The following is a 13,040-nucleotide window of genomic DNA, read 5'->3' on the forward strand; positions in this document are numbered from 1 at the left end:
TATTACACATACTTATATAATGCTATCAATTTATGCAGTGCTTTACATATATATTGTACATTCACATCAGTCCCTAACCCTCAAGGGGTGTACAATCTAAGGTCCCTAACTCACATTCATACATACACATACACATACTAGGGCCAATTTAGACAGGATCCAATTCACCTACCAGCATGTCTTTGGAGGAAACCAGAGTACCCCGAGGAAACCCATGCAGGCATAGGGAGAACATGCAAACTCCAGGCAGGTGGTGTCATGGTTGGGATTTGAATCTACGACCCTAGTACTGTCAGGCAGAAGTGCTAACCATGTAGCCACTGTACTGCTCCCCAGCAAAGTCCTGTGGTTCAGCATACAAGGTCCATGGGGCTATTCTACAGAGTGCCACTGAATTGCAAGACACTGCCATCTTGTGTTTTTCTTAACATCCTGCAACTTGCATTATAGCAGGGTGTTACACATATATCTACTGGAGCTTTTCAATGCTTTGCCTGAATGCCAGGCTGACCTGGTCAGGCAAACCTTGCACATCTCTTGTTAGCTGCTGGAACTTGCCCTCCCCTTGTGCATATTTCTATTGGCCAGTGTAATATCTAATCATAGTGGGTTAGTAGGAATGTATGGGAGGTGGAGGAAAAAGTAGAGAAGTGTCACATGCCTTTTAACATGGTGGGGTGTGGGGGGCTGACAAATTACCTCACAATCTTGAGGAAAAAAGGCCTCTTCCTGGTTCTCCCGATGTGGGGGTAATATCATTTCACACTGCACAATCTGTATAAGCTACACTGTTGCTTAATGACAAATGCAATGTTAAAAAGTATGTGGCCTGGTCTAATACAGGAAGGAAGGAAGGGTAAGTTCCCATTTACCTCCCTTTCCTGACCACCCAGACTGGAAGCCTTGATAAATACCTGGAGTGGAATGTTAAGGGGAAACCCACAACATTTTTCCCTTTTTTAAAATAAATGAGCACTGTCATTTTAATTTTTACCATTTCCTTCCGCTCTGCGGGTGCAATCTGTCACCAGCTGTGTCCAAACAAAATTTGTATCATTTTTTTTCACACAAATAGAGCTTTGTTTTGGTGGTATTTGATCACCACTGTTTTTTATTTTTTGCAATATAAATGAAAAAAGTTCATAAATGTAAAAAAAAAAACATATTTTTTACTTCCTGCTATAAAACATATCCAATAAGAACATTTAAAAAATCTAATTTCTTCATAAATGTTGTCCAAAATGTAATTTGCTATATCGCAATAAATTTATATTGATTGATTTGTGTGAAAGTTATAACACCTACAAACTATGATATACAGTATATATTGGAATTTTTTTTTAATACTGTAAATGGAGCAATCAGTGACTTATAAATGGACATTAACAGAACAATAGTGCACTGGGCAATCTGACACTAACTGACACTGGGGGGAAATGACTAACTGCCACTGACATCAGCAGTGACATTAATACAGTGATCAGCGATAATACTATACAATGTAACTGGACTAATGACACTGGCTGGGAAGGGATTAACATGTAGGATGATCAAGGGGTTAAATGTGTACAATCACAGTGGGTGCCGGCCAGGGCGCACAGGTGTACGTCCGATACCCAGAAGTAGGCAGCGACATATGGGTACATCGTTTTGCCTACAGTGGCCGCCCATCTGCAGTACATTGAGGGTGGGAGGTCATTAATAGGTTAAAGACCTTGCAAATACCTGTTGATCTACTAGAAATGCACTTAGCAACTAAGTCCTGCTGTAGGCTGACAACACACCGCATTTTTATAGACTATGTGTAGTGTCATTCCTGCACATCATGTTTACTTATCTGTTCAATCACTCCCATTCTCAGAACTCTAGAACATAAAGGATACCTATTATGCAGTCCTTGATAACAAGGAGGGCTTTCTGAGATAAAAATGTGCATGGGACACAGGCAGGGGCATCCCTAGGGTTGCTGTCACCCGATTCTGGAACACTTGGTGACACCCCCTCTGACAATCCCCGCAGGATGGATCGGATCTGCGGATTGAGCATAATGGACCGGAGTCTGATCTATTATCCTCCACAATCCGCAGATCTGAGCCATCCTGCGGGTATCGTCGGCTTGCAACCTCTACGGGGTTAACTGATCTCTCCATGAAAAGGTAAGTTTTAAAGCAAGCCGACCGTCTCCCCCCTCTCTCTGCCCTCTTTCACCCCCCTTCTCTCCCCCCCCTCTCTCTCTCTCTCTGCCCTCTTTCTCCCCCCCTCTCTCTCTGCCCTCTTTGGAACCCAAAGACCTTAAATAACATATAAAATCAATAAGTGCAGCGCTAAAAAATTAGTGATATACGTGATGAAATAAATAAATAAATACAAAATGTTAAGTCCTTTGTTATGATAAGAAGCAATAAACAGAAAAAAGTTCATATAATAGTGAAAATCTGACACCAGTCAGAAAATGGTGCTACGTGAAGATCCCATTGCCCAAGTGATATCAGAAGAATTTCATGTGATTATGCTCCATTAAGATCATGCAGGGAATATGGTAAAAATGCGCACTCACCAGATGCGCATAATAAGTGCGCAATTGGTAGAATTATATGATGGTTGTAAGATCTTCCAGAAGCCCCCTTCAAAATGGATCAAGTGTGCAGCATGGAAAGAGACTCTCATCTGGACCTGGGGCTGCTCTGCAGCTGTTCTCCGGATAGGATCCTGAAAGTTATTTAGCTCAAGGCGGAGCCAAGAAAGAGTGCCCACAGTGTAGTAATTAAATATTTATTATGGTGAAACAATACTGTCATCCACGTGGAAAAATCATCAAAATAGCAGAGCTGCAAAGCATAACACTGACCAGCCAGTTTCTAAGATGTCCGCCGGACCTTCGCGAGGCTCCGGCGGCGTGACGTCACGGCATACGGCTCCTCCTTGACGTGTTTCATGCGCATGCACGTTATCAAAAAGGGTGTGCAAGCCTCCCAAACATTTATATTCTCTCTCAGCCACCTTCTGGGTGCTCTTCCCAGGGCCTCACTTAGGTCATATTCATAATTCTAGTGGCCGACCCCCCTACTATTTGGACTCTCCCTAATCTTTGGGAACTTCCACCAGGTTTAGGGAAACCTTATCAGACTTAGAAACAGATTACTGCTCCACTGAGTACAGAAGAGGCAACAACTACATTTATATTAACTGGGGCAGAGTGCTACATATCCTTTAACGTGTTGATGAAATTTCAAAAGCATTTATAGATCTACAGACAGGAAGTTTCTGTAAAAAGAGTGCAGGGGATGAGCAGTGCTTATACGCAATAAAGAATGAAAAAGTGCAAACAGTCTTTTAGAAGAAAAAAAATGGTTGTCGTTGATGATATAGTATCAGTACAAACATTTAACAGTTATGGTTTACATCAACTTTAAAGTGCTGCTAAACCCAGGACCTTGCAATCACTATATCTTATCTCCCACAGTACACAGAACATGGAAATGCAATTATTTTAGTAAACATAAACTGCTAAATACCTTTTCTCATCAGCAGTTAGAGCAGTCTTGTGACTTCTGTCAGTGTCCAACTGAGCACTGGTTGCAGCTTGTAGGAGGAGGTTTCATTGTCATGTAGGAGGCTGCAGACCACTGTCTGGACAGCTCTGATTGGCCCTGTGGTGATCACATGCACTCTCCCAAAAAAAAAAACTTAGCAATACACACCAAACTGAGGTGTGAAGGGGAGGATCAGAGAAGACAGGATCAAACATCCTTTTTACACTATGTGGAGGAATAATCCCTTAGGTTCCACAGTGAGTAGAACAAGCATACTTTACTGTATATACAGACTGCTTTTACTGTTGTGGGTTTAGTAACACTTTATGAGAAAATCTCCCAGGCCTACTGGGAATCCCATCTTGCACTTGCAACTGCACACTACAATGACAAAGAATAACTTAATTTTTGTCACCCTACAGTTCAAGGTATATTTCAAAGTAAATCCAGTTCTTTGTTAAATTTCTGTATACGTAGCCATTATGTATAATACACTTGTAGTGCAAATTCTAATGGACATGAGAAGCCTTTCTTATAGCATTAACAATTCAAGTAGAGTCCATCTTAAAATCTGCCACTTCACTACTTCACTAATGAATTCCTGAGAGAATACCATGGAATTAAACTCCAGTTCACCTATTACACATTTGTTTCCGCTGACATCTTTGCTGCTATGTGCATTTCTTCAGTTATATTTAAAGACATTCTATTATATTAGTGTAAGAAAAATCACCAGTTCCAGCTGAAATGGCTGTCAAACACATAACACATTCAGGTTTTTTTTTTTTTTTACCATAGTGAACATAATCATTAGCCTTACGCCTTTTATTCCATGATCTGGTAGAACTTTTCCAACAGAACAAAATACTCTATTCCCCCAGAAATACAGAGGTATATAAAGATATACAGTATATATATATACAGTTGTGTTCAAAATAATAGCAGTGTGTTGGAAAAAGTGAATAAAGCTCAAAGTCCTTCTAATAGCTTTTATTTCCATACACACAAATGCATTGGGAACACTACACATTCTATTCCAAATCAAAACATGAAGAAAAATATATCAAATTTGTGTTTCATATATAAAAATTGAAGAAAAGTGAATATTAGACTGTTCAAAAAAATAGCAGTGTTTGTATTCTTCTTTATAAACTCAAACATTCACTATATAAACTGAAAAATGTCTGAAGATTTTGCTTTCGTTTGAATCACTTAATTAATATTTAGTTGTATAAGCACTGTTTCTGAGAACTGCTGTACATCTGTGTTGCATGGAGTCAACCAACTTCTGGCACCTGTGATCAGGTATTCCAGCCCAGGATGATTGGACTACATTCCACAGTTCTTCTCTATTTCTTGGTTTTGCCTCAGAAACTGCATTTTTGATGTCACCCCACAAGTTTTTTATTGGATTAAGATCCGGGGATTGGGCTGGCCACTCCATAACGTCAATCTTGTTGGTCTGGAACCAAGATGTTGCACGTTTACTGGTGTGTTTGGAGTCGTTGTCTTGTTGGAACACCCATTTCAAGGGCATTTTCTCTTCAGCATAAGGCAGCATGACCTCTTCAAGTATTCTGATGTATTCCAACTGATCCATGATCCCTGGTATGCGATAAATAGGCCCAACACCGTAGTATGAGAAACATCCCCATATCATGAAGCTTGCACAACCATGCTTCACTGTCTTCACAGTGTACTGTGGCTTGAATTCAGTGTTTGGGGGTCGTCTGACAAACTGTCTCCAGCCACTAGACCCAAAAAGAACAATCTTACTTTCATCAGTCCACAAAATGTTGCGCCATTTCTCTTTAGGCCAGTCAATGTGCTCTTTGGCAAATTGTAACCTCTTCAGCACGTCTTTTTTCCAACAGTGGGACTTTGCGGGGGCTTCTTGCAGATAGCTTGGCTTCACATAGGCGTCTTCTAATTGTAACAGTACTCACAGGTAACTTTACACCTTCTTTGATCTTCCTGGAGCTGATTGTTGGCTGGTTCCTTGCCAGTTTGGCTATTCTTCTATCCATTTGAATTGTAGTTTTTCACTTTCTTCCACGTCTTTCAGGTTTTGGTTGCCATTTTAAAGCATTTGCAATCATTTTAGCTGAGCAGCCTATCATTTTCTGCACTTCTTTATATGTTTTCCCCTATCCAATCAACTTTTTAATCAAGGTACGCTGTTCTTCTGAACAATGTCTGGAACAACCCATTTTCCTCAGAATTTTAGAGAGAAATGCACTGTAACCAGCATGTACAACATTTGCTGCCTTCCTTCTTTAAATAAGGGCAATAATTGCCACCTGTTTTTCAAAGAATGAATGACCTCACTAATAGAACTCCACACTGCTATTATTTTGAACATGCCCCTTTCAATTAGTTATTCAATTACACAGAATCAGCAGCATGCATGTCATGACTGTTGGGTCTGTTGGATTTCTATTACTCTACTACACCTGCTAGTAAATTATTTGCCATGTAGAAATATCATTTCTACCAAAAACAGTGATTGATCAGGTTAGTGATGTCTGACTGCTATTATTTTGAACACAACTGTATATATATATATATATATATATATATATATATATATATATATATATACACTGACCAGTCATAACTTTATGACCACTGACAGGCTAAATGAATAACAATGATATCTGAAAGTCACTGGGATATATTAGGCAGCAAGTAAACATGTTGGCACTGAAGTTGTCTTTGCAGTTTCTTGTGAATGAGGCTGCCTAGCCACAGACTGGTCAGGTTGCCAATGCTGGCCCTTGCCCAGAGCCAAAAGTGCCTACAATGGGTATGTGAGCATCAGAAGTGGACCACACAGCAATGGGAGAAGGTGGCCTGGTCTGATGAATCTTATTTACTTTTACATCATTTGGATTGCTGGGCGTGTGTGTTGTTTACCTGGGGAGGAGATGGCATCAGGATGCAAATGTGAAGAAGGCAAGCCCGCGAAAGCAGTGTGATGCTTTGAGCAATGTTCTGCTGGGAAACCTTGGGTCCTGCCATTCATATGGATGTTACTTTGACATGTTCCACCTACCTAAACATTATTGCTGATGAAGTACACCCTTTCAGGAAATGGCATTCCATGATGTCAGTGGCCTCTTTCAATAGGATACAGCAAAAATGTTTCAAGAATGATTTGGGGAGCACAACATCAAGTATGAGTTGGCCTCCAAATTATCTAAATCTGAATCCAACTGAGCATCTGTGGGATGTGCTGGACACGTTCTACCTACCTATTTATTCAATTTGTGAACTAAACAAGTTCAAACCATGAAGGCTCTATCTCACAGGTGTAGTGGAATACATGTCTCATTGGGTCAAGGCTTTGTTTTGGTGGTAAAAGGGGGACCTAGTCAAAATTAGGTGGGTGGTCATAAAGTCCTGGCTAATCAGTGTATATATGTATAGTCTTATATTATGCAGCTTTCTAGCCAATCGAATGGTCAGAGACCACAGAGTGATGCTGGTCCCTTTCCCAGCAGCAGCTTGGTTTTTGTGCTTTCAGTTAGAAATTGTTGGAGCTGTTTGGTTGGGCTGTAGCAATGACAAAGTGTGTGATTTGGCAAAGGGACAGCATCATTTGCTTAAGAGCAAGATTGAGGTTCATAGCACGGAATTTGAAATTAATGATTCAAGAACAGTCTGATTCAAAGTGATTGTTAGAATATTGAAGTCTGGATGCAAAAAAAACAGGGTAAAAAAACACAGAACATAGGACAACCTTATTGTTTTAAAATGCATAAGCCAAACAATGACAATCTTTAAAAGAACATTTGTCTATGACCTCTGCCACTCTAGCACACAGACGTAGTACATTGGTAATGGAACGCACCCCCATAAAGAAAATATATAAAAAAAGACCTGGTATAAAAATGTCAAAGGGTTTTTCTAAACAGGCAATTATGACCTTTTAGCAGCAATCTAAGCAATGGTTATTAGCTGTTAGACAGAACACTGAAACCTCCTAATAGTTAATTAGCCATCCTAAACTATCATCAAGACAGGGCCTAGAAAAACAGATTCCTTTGATGGGCCTATCATATATCCCATTAGCAGAAAATACATGACCTAATGCAAGTCATAACTACTTTAGCTAGCCAGTACAGTGCTGAAACTAGAATGGGCTCAGTTAAGTTAGTATGAGGGCCTGGGGGGGGGGGGGGAGCTGAACGTGAAAGGTGTTTTACCTGAATGCAGAGAATATATTGAAGTGGACCTTTAGGTAGAAAATAAAAATGGGCAAACAGACAGAATTTTTATTGCAGAAGAGACATGCTTTGTCTCCTCTGCAATAAAACTACATATCTGCCTATCTGCCCCTGTACAGTTTGCTGCACATGCACAGCTCACTGTAGAAATTCGGCAATGCAGAAGCTAATGTCATCCCCACCCAGCCAATTAATGTGGCCTGCATTCAATACCTCAAAGATGTCAGCTGGAATTCCAGGATGTTGCATTCCTAAAGCTGAGGTGAGTTTAGTTCCGCTTTAAAAAAAACTTCAACCTTTACAACCACTTTGATAAGGGTTGTTTTTATTTGCAAGAACAGATCTAGGATAGTTAAAAGAAGCTTCCATAAACTCCAGGAGCTTTTAGAAGCCCACTATGACCCTCAGAAACAACAATAAAACACTCTATTTCACCTTTCCTATTGACTTCAATGTGTTTTGCAAATATGATGACATTTCACTAATGTAAAAGGCAGCAGGTAAAACCACAGCCCATGGCTAGAAGCAGATTTTCGACACCTGGAAGTATTGGATACCTTCAGAGGCCAGAGCTTACCAACATAAGGGAACTTTAGTATACAGGCCACTGGAACAGTAAGTATTTACCTTCTTCTTTTATAGGATGGAAGTACTTTAATTTTCATTATTTACAGGGTTACTTTGAGGGAAATAATGGGGAGCAATGACAGAAGTATATACTGTCCTTATAGAGAGCTCTGAATTTTGGGATGGTCAGAGCATTCTACAATGAATCATCGTTGGTATGTGCATGCACCTGGGGGTACTCACAATTCATAGTAAATAGCAGTTTATAATACATTTTCTTTGCATTTGCTTCATGTTTGCTTTACTTTTAGCAATATGTACATATGACCAATTCTTGTAAAAATCTGTAACCGTACTTCATGCCCATATTGGCTTAACTTATTTTCTCTTAGAATAGCATAAGTGTCAATGAGTAGAAATATTCTCCTCAGAACCCAACATCCTCAGTTGGACTGACAAATCACTATTTCCACCATATTTGTCTTTTAATCTACAGTTTTGCTTCAATCACCTTAGTGTAAAAAGTCAGAAGAAATCCCCTGTTGCTAAGCATGATACTTACACTGCTTTGTTGCAACCAGTTTGTTTCTTTAGTTGAAGTGTTTGCTTGTAATGCTGTTCAAGTCTGTCCAGCTTACAAAAATAAAAGAACAAACTTTTTTTGTCTACTTGAAATGTGTCTTTGGAAAATAGTAGATCTATGCAGCAGACTGTGAACGTGTTGAGCAATGAGTCATGACAGGAAAAACCAGAGTTAAATAACAGCTTCTGATATTTATATTTCTCTTACTGTAAACTAGAGGGGAAAACAACTTTGCAGACACCAAACTCATGGATACTTTTGGAATCTGACAATTGACAATGATTCTGTGTACTTTGGATTTTCCATTGCTTTCTGTTTCGGTGACAATGGAAAAAACACAAAGCTTTTTTTACTTACCTTTTTCAGTTGTCTTCTACCCAGTCATGTGACTCACTGGGGTTTATTTACTAAAGCTGGAGAGTCCAAAATCAGACTCCCTTCTGCATAGAAACCAATCAGCTTCTAACCTCAGCTTGTTCAATAAAGCTTTGGCAATGAAACCTGGAAGCTGATTGGTTTCTATGCAGAAGGGAGTCTGATTTTGCACTCTCCAGCTTTAGTAAATAAACCCCACTGGGTCAGCAGAGCTGATGTAGGAAATCAGCACCACTTTCTGCATCAATACACTTTGAATGCAGGATGCTGTGGCTCAGTCAGGAGAAAGTCAAAGAAAAAGGCAGAGATATGCTTGACTTATGTGCAACGCAAGACCATTTTAAAGTGGTATTGTAAATTAGAAAATGTACGGAAGCTCAATGACAATGGCGACGTGAGTTTGGAACAGAACCACTAACAAGACTAACAATCACACAAATTTGTGATAAGTTCGAAATCGCTGGCGCTGTATATGATGTGCACAAGCAAAGATCTGGGAGGCGTCACACAGCAACAAGTTCTGCATCCTCAGATATGGTGTTGCAACAGTTTACATGCTCATCACAAAAGTTTGTCAAACAATGTGCATGTGAGACAGGAATTAGCAGATCAAGCATACAACATATTCTGAAGAGAGCACACTGTAAATTTTTCATCCTGAGATGTTACACATCATGAATGAAAATGTCCCTAATTGGAGAATGGAGTACTGTGAGTGGTTTCAACACATGGTACATGATGATGAGGAGTTTGTACAGAAAATGGTGTGCTCTGAGGAAGCGCAGTTTAAACTAAACAAAAGTGTCTGGATGCTAATGGTGGCCACCTTGAGCACCTAATGTGATTGCATAATTCAAACATGACTTACAACTATCCTTTGATGTTTAAAAAAATCTAGTAATAAAATGTTTATGCATATATTTTTCATGTTGTATGCTTTTCAAAGTGTGTATACATTTTTTGGGTCCCTCTGTATAACTAAGTAATATTCATCTATCCACTCAATGAAAGCTTATATAACTCAAAGTATAACTAAAGGCAAAACTTTTATTTTTGTTTTTAACAGAGTGCGGAGGGATTAGACCCCCTCTCGATTTCTATTTCTGTTAGTGCCCCCGTTAAGGAGATTTACCCTCTTTTATTTGTCCTGTTTATTTACCATTATCATTGAAAGTGACAGTAAAATAAAATCCCAAATTTTGGGTTGTCTCCCGAAAAGTAATAGAGAGGAAATCTTCCAATGGGGACACTAGTTCTGGTGACCAAACGGGTCCCCAAGGAATGACCTTAATTTGCAGGGATTTTCTCTCACATCCTGTTTGGCTATGAGACACCATCTCCGCAATGGGACACAGATGGCGAAACAAAATCTGACAGGGGTTATAGTCCTTCTTTGCTCCATCCAGAATGGAAAAAAAAAGTTTTGCCTACAGTTCTACTTGAAATAATACCTCCAGGGTCCCAATGGCTAAGGCACAATTCTGTCAAAACAATGGTTCCCATGCAGTTTTCACTCTTGCTCAGAGCACACACATGACAAACAGTGTCCTCTTTTTCCCATATGTACTCATTTTCTCCTAAACTTTCTCCTAAACTCTCCAATACAGCTCAGGAAGACTCATGGCAGTTATAAACTTGTTTTAATTGATTTAATTTTTATTAGAAAAAAACAGTTTATTTACAATCAAGAAAAAGCCCATCTGTCTTCCCGTTCTATGGGGCTCCACTCGCCCCCCCTCCATACGTGACTGGCTTACCTGTGAGGGTAAAATGGCGGAAATGGAAGAACTGATTGCGATGGCACTTGACACCCCTACTAAATTCTCCCATATTTGGGCCTGCTGGACTCACTTCATAACTACCCCTACATACCAGTCCCTCATGGACCAATCTGTCTGATTTAGTTCAGTCCTCCTGTTGGTGATATTCCATTACACTAGATCCTACGGTAGGCATTGATCTCCCCCTCAGTGTTTTATCCCCACCTACGTGACTTTGGTGATAGTTTAATTCTTGACCTCTTCCACGCTTGACCCCGGGTATTGCAGACAATACAAACTCCGCTCGTTTCCCTCCCCCCCCTTTTTTTTTTCCTTTTATGTCACCTCTCCCCTGCGTTCCCTTCCCCCCCCCCTTTTTTTCTCTCTCTTTTCTTTCTTTTTCTCTTCTCTTTCCCTCTTGTTACATGCTTTGATAGATTTGGATAATAATAACACTAGGCATGCTAATATCTTACTCTCCCTACTCTCATCAGCGGCCCTCACGACAGTTTAAAGTTTGCTTTCAGATACCTCTATTATCATAAGTTTATGGTCTTGCCTTGAGCACGGGTGCCGCGTTTATCCTCCCTCCCTCTACAGCTCTGCATTGCGAAGTACACGCATAGGAGGTTCGACACGGCAACATTCCAAATCGCATTACAATAACGCCTGAGTACTACAAGCATAACCTTGTTGTAGCCTAGTATAACAACGTTGCATATATTTTTGCATTCGATTTCTTGTTTTTTTCGTTGTATGCATTGCCAAATGTCTCATTTATGCATCATTTGCATGTCTTTTGTACCATTTTGCACTTCATCAATAAATGTTTTTGGTAAAAAAAAAAGAAAAAGCCCATTCTCTGGTTTAGTCCACTTCCTAACAATTACATTGTACCACATAAAATCTGCAGAGAGCATCAAAAAGCGAATGGACTAAAACAAAAAAAAAAAAGGAAAAGAGAAAAAAAGGAGCATTGACTCCCCTGAACCCAGATATTGTCTATAAGATATAAAAATATATCATCTCTTCAATGTACAGATATACAATTTACAACTTTACAGCAAGATCAGAAATCTAATCCAAAGGTCATTAATTCATTAAGTCTTTCATTCTGAGAACTGCAAACCTGCAAATATTCTATAGAAATGCCATTAGCTTTTTAACAACAGAAGTCTGAAAGTTTCAGCAGAACTCAGCAAAACTAATAGGATAGTAAATGGAAGCTACTGATTTGAAATGTGGCCATAGATACTTGGGCTCCCTAAGCATATCTTATGGTTCTATCTTTAGTTCTGACTGGAATGTACCTTTAATGCCAACATTTTCACCAAGAGAAAAAAAAAATGAGAAAACAAATTATATTTCGTAAAATCAAGGGAAAAAAACAGATGTTAATACTGTGAAAGTTTTCTTTTTTTCCTCGTAGTTTTTAGCAACGTTGGTTCTAACATGAATGCATTCTTTGTTACACTTTAAGAACAAGAAATACTAGAATTATAAAGGTGTAAAACATAAACTTTTCAATGAGTCATTATTCTCACCTTACTTTTCTCAAACTATTCCTAGATTGTTCTTACCAAAAACTGGTTAAAAAATAAGTTAGCCGAGTCCAGGTGATACACAGAAGCAAAGATAGATGTTTCATACATTTCCATCTGATAGGTTTTTGTCTATAAGCTGTCCACATAATTCTTTCATTTTATAAAGAAGGATATTTTCTGTGTTAGCTATAACTTATAGAGACCTATGTTTTATTGGGATTTTATATTTTAGAATCCAGAATTATTTCTATTTTGCACAACTTTGTAAATGAGAACTTTACAAATGTACATGTGTTATTTTATATACGAAAGAATATGCCAGGGTCAAGTTTTTTCTGTGATGAAATGTGATAAAGAACATTGCTGTTGTATTTGTGAGTAATAATATGCTAACTATAAAAAATATATATAAATCCTCAGTTTTATCACAAAAAACCATATATCAAATC

Source organism: Staurois parvus, unplaced genomic scaffold (genome assembly GCF_062004578.1).
Source record: "Staurois parvus isolate SC_StPar_1 unplaced genomic scaffold, SC_StPar_1.0 ptg000299l, whole genome shotgun sequence".
NCBI classification, from domain to species: domain Eukaryota; kingdom Metazoa; phylum Chordata; class Amphibia; order Anura; family Ranidae; genus Staurois; species Staurois parvus.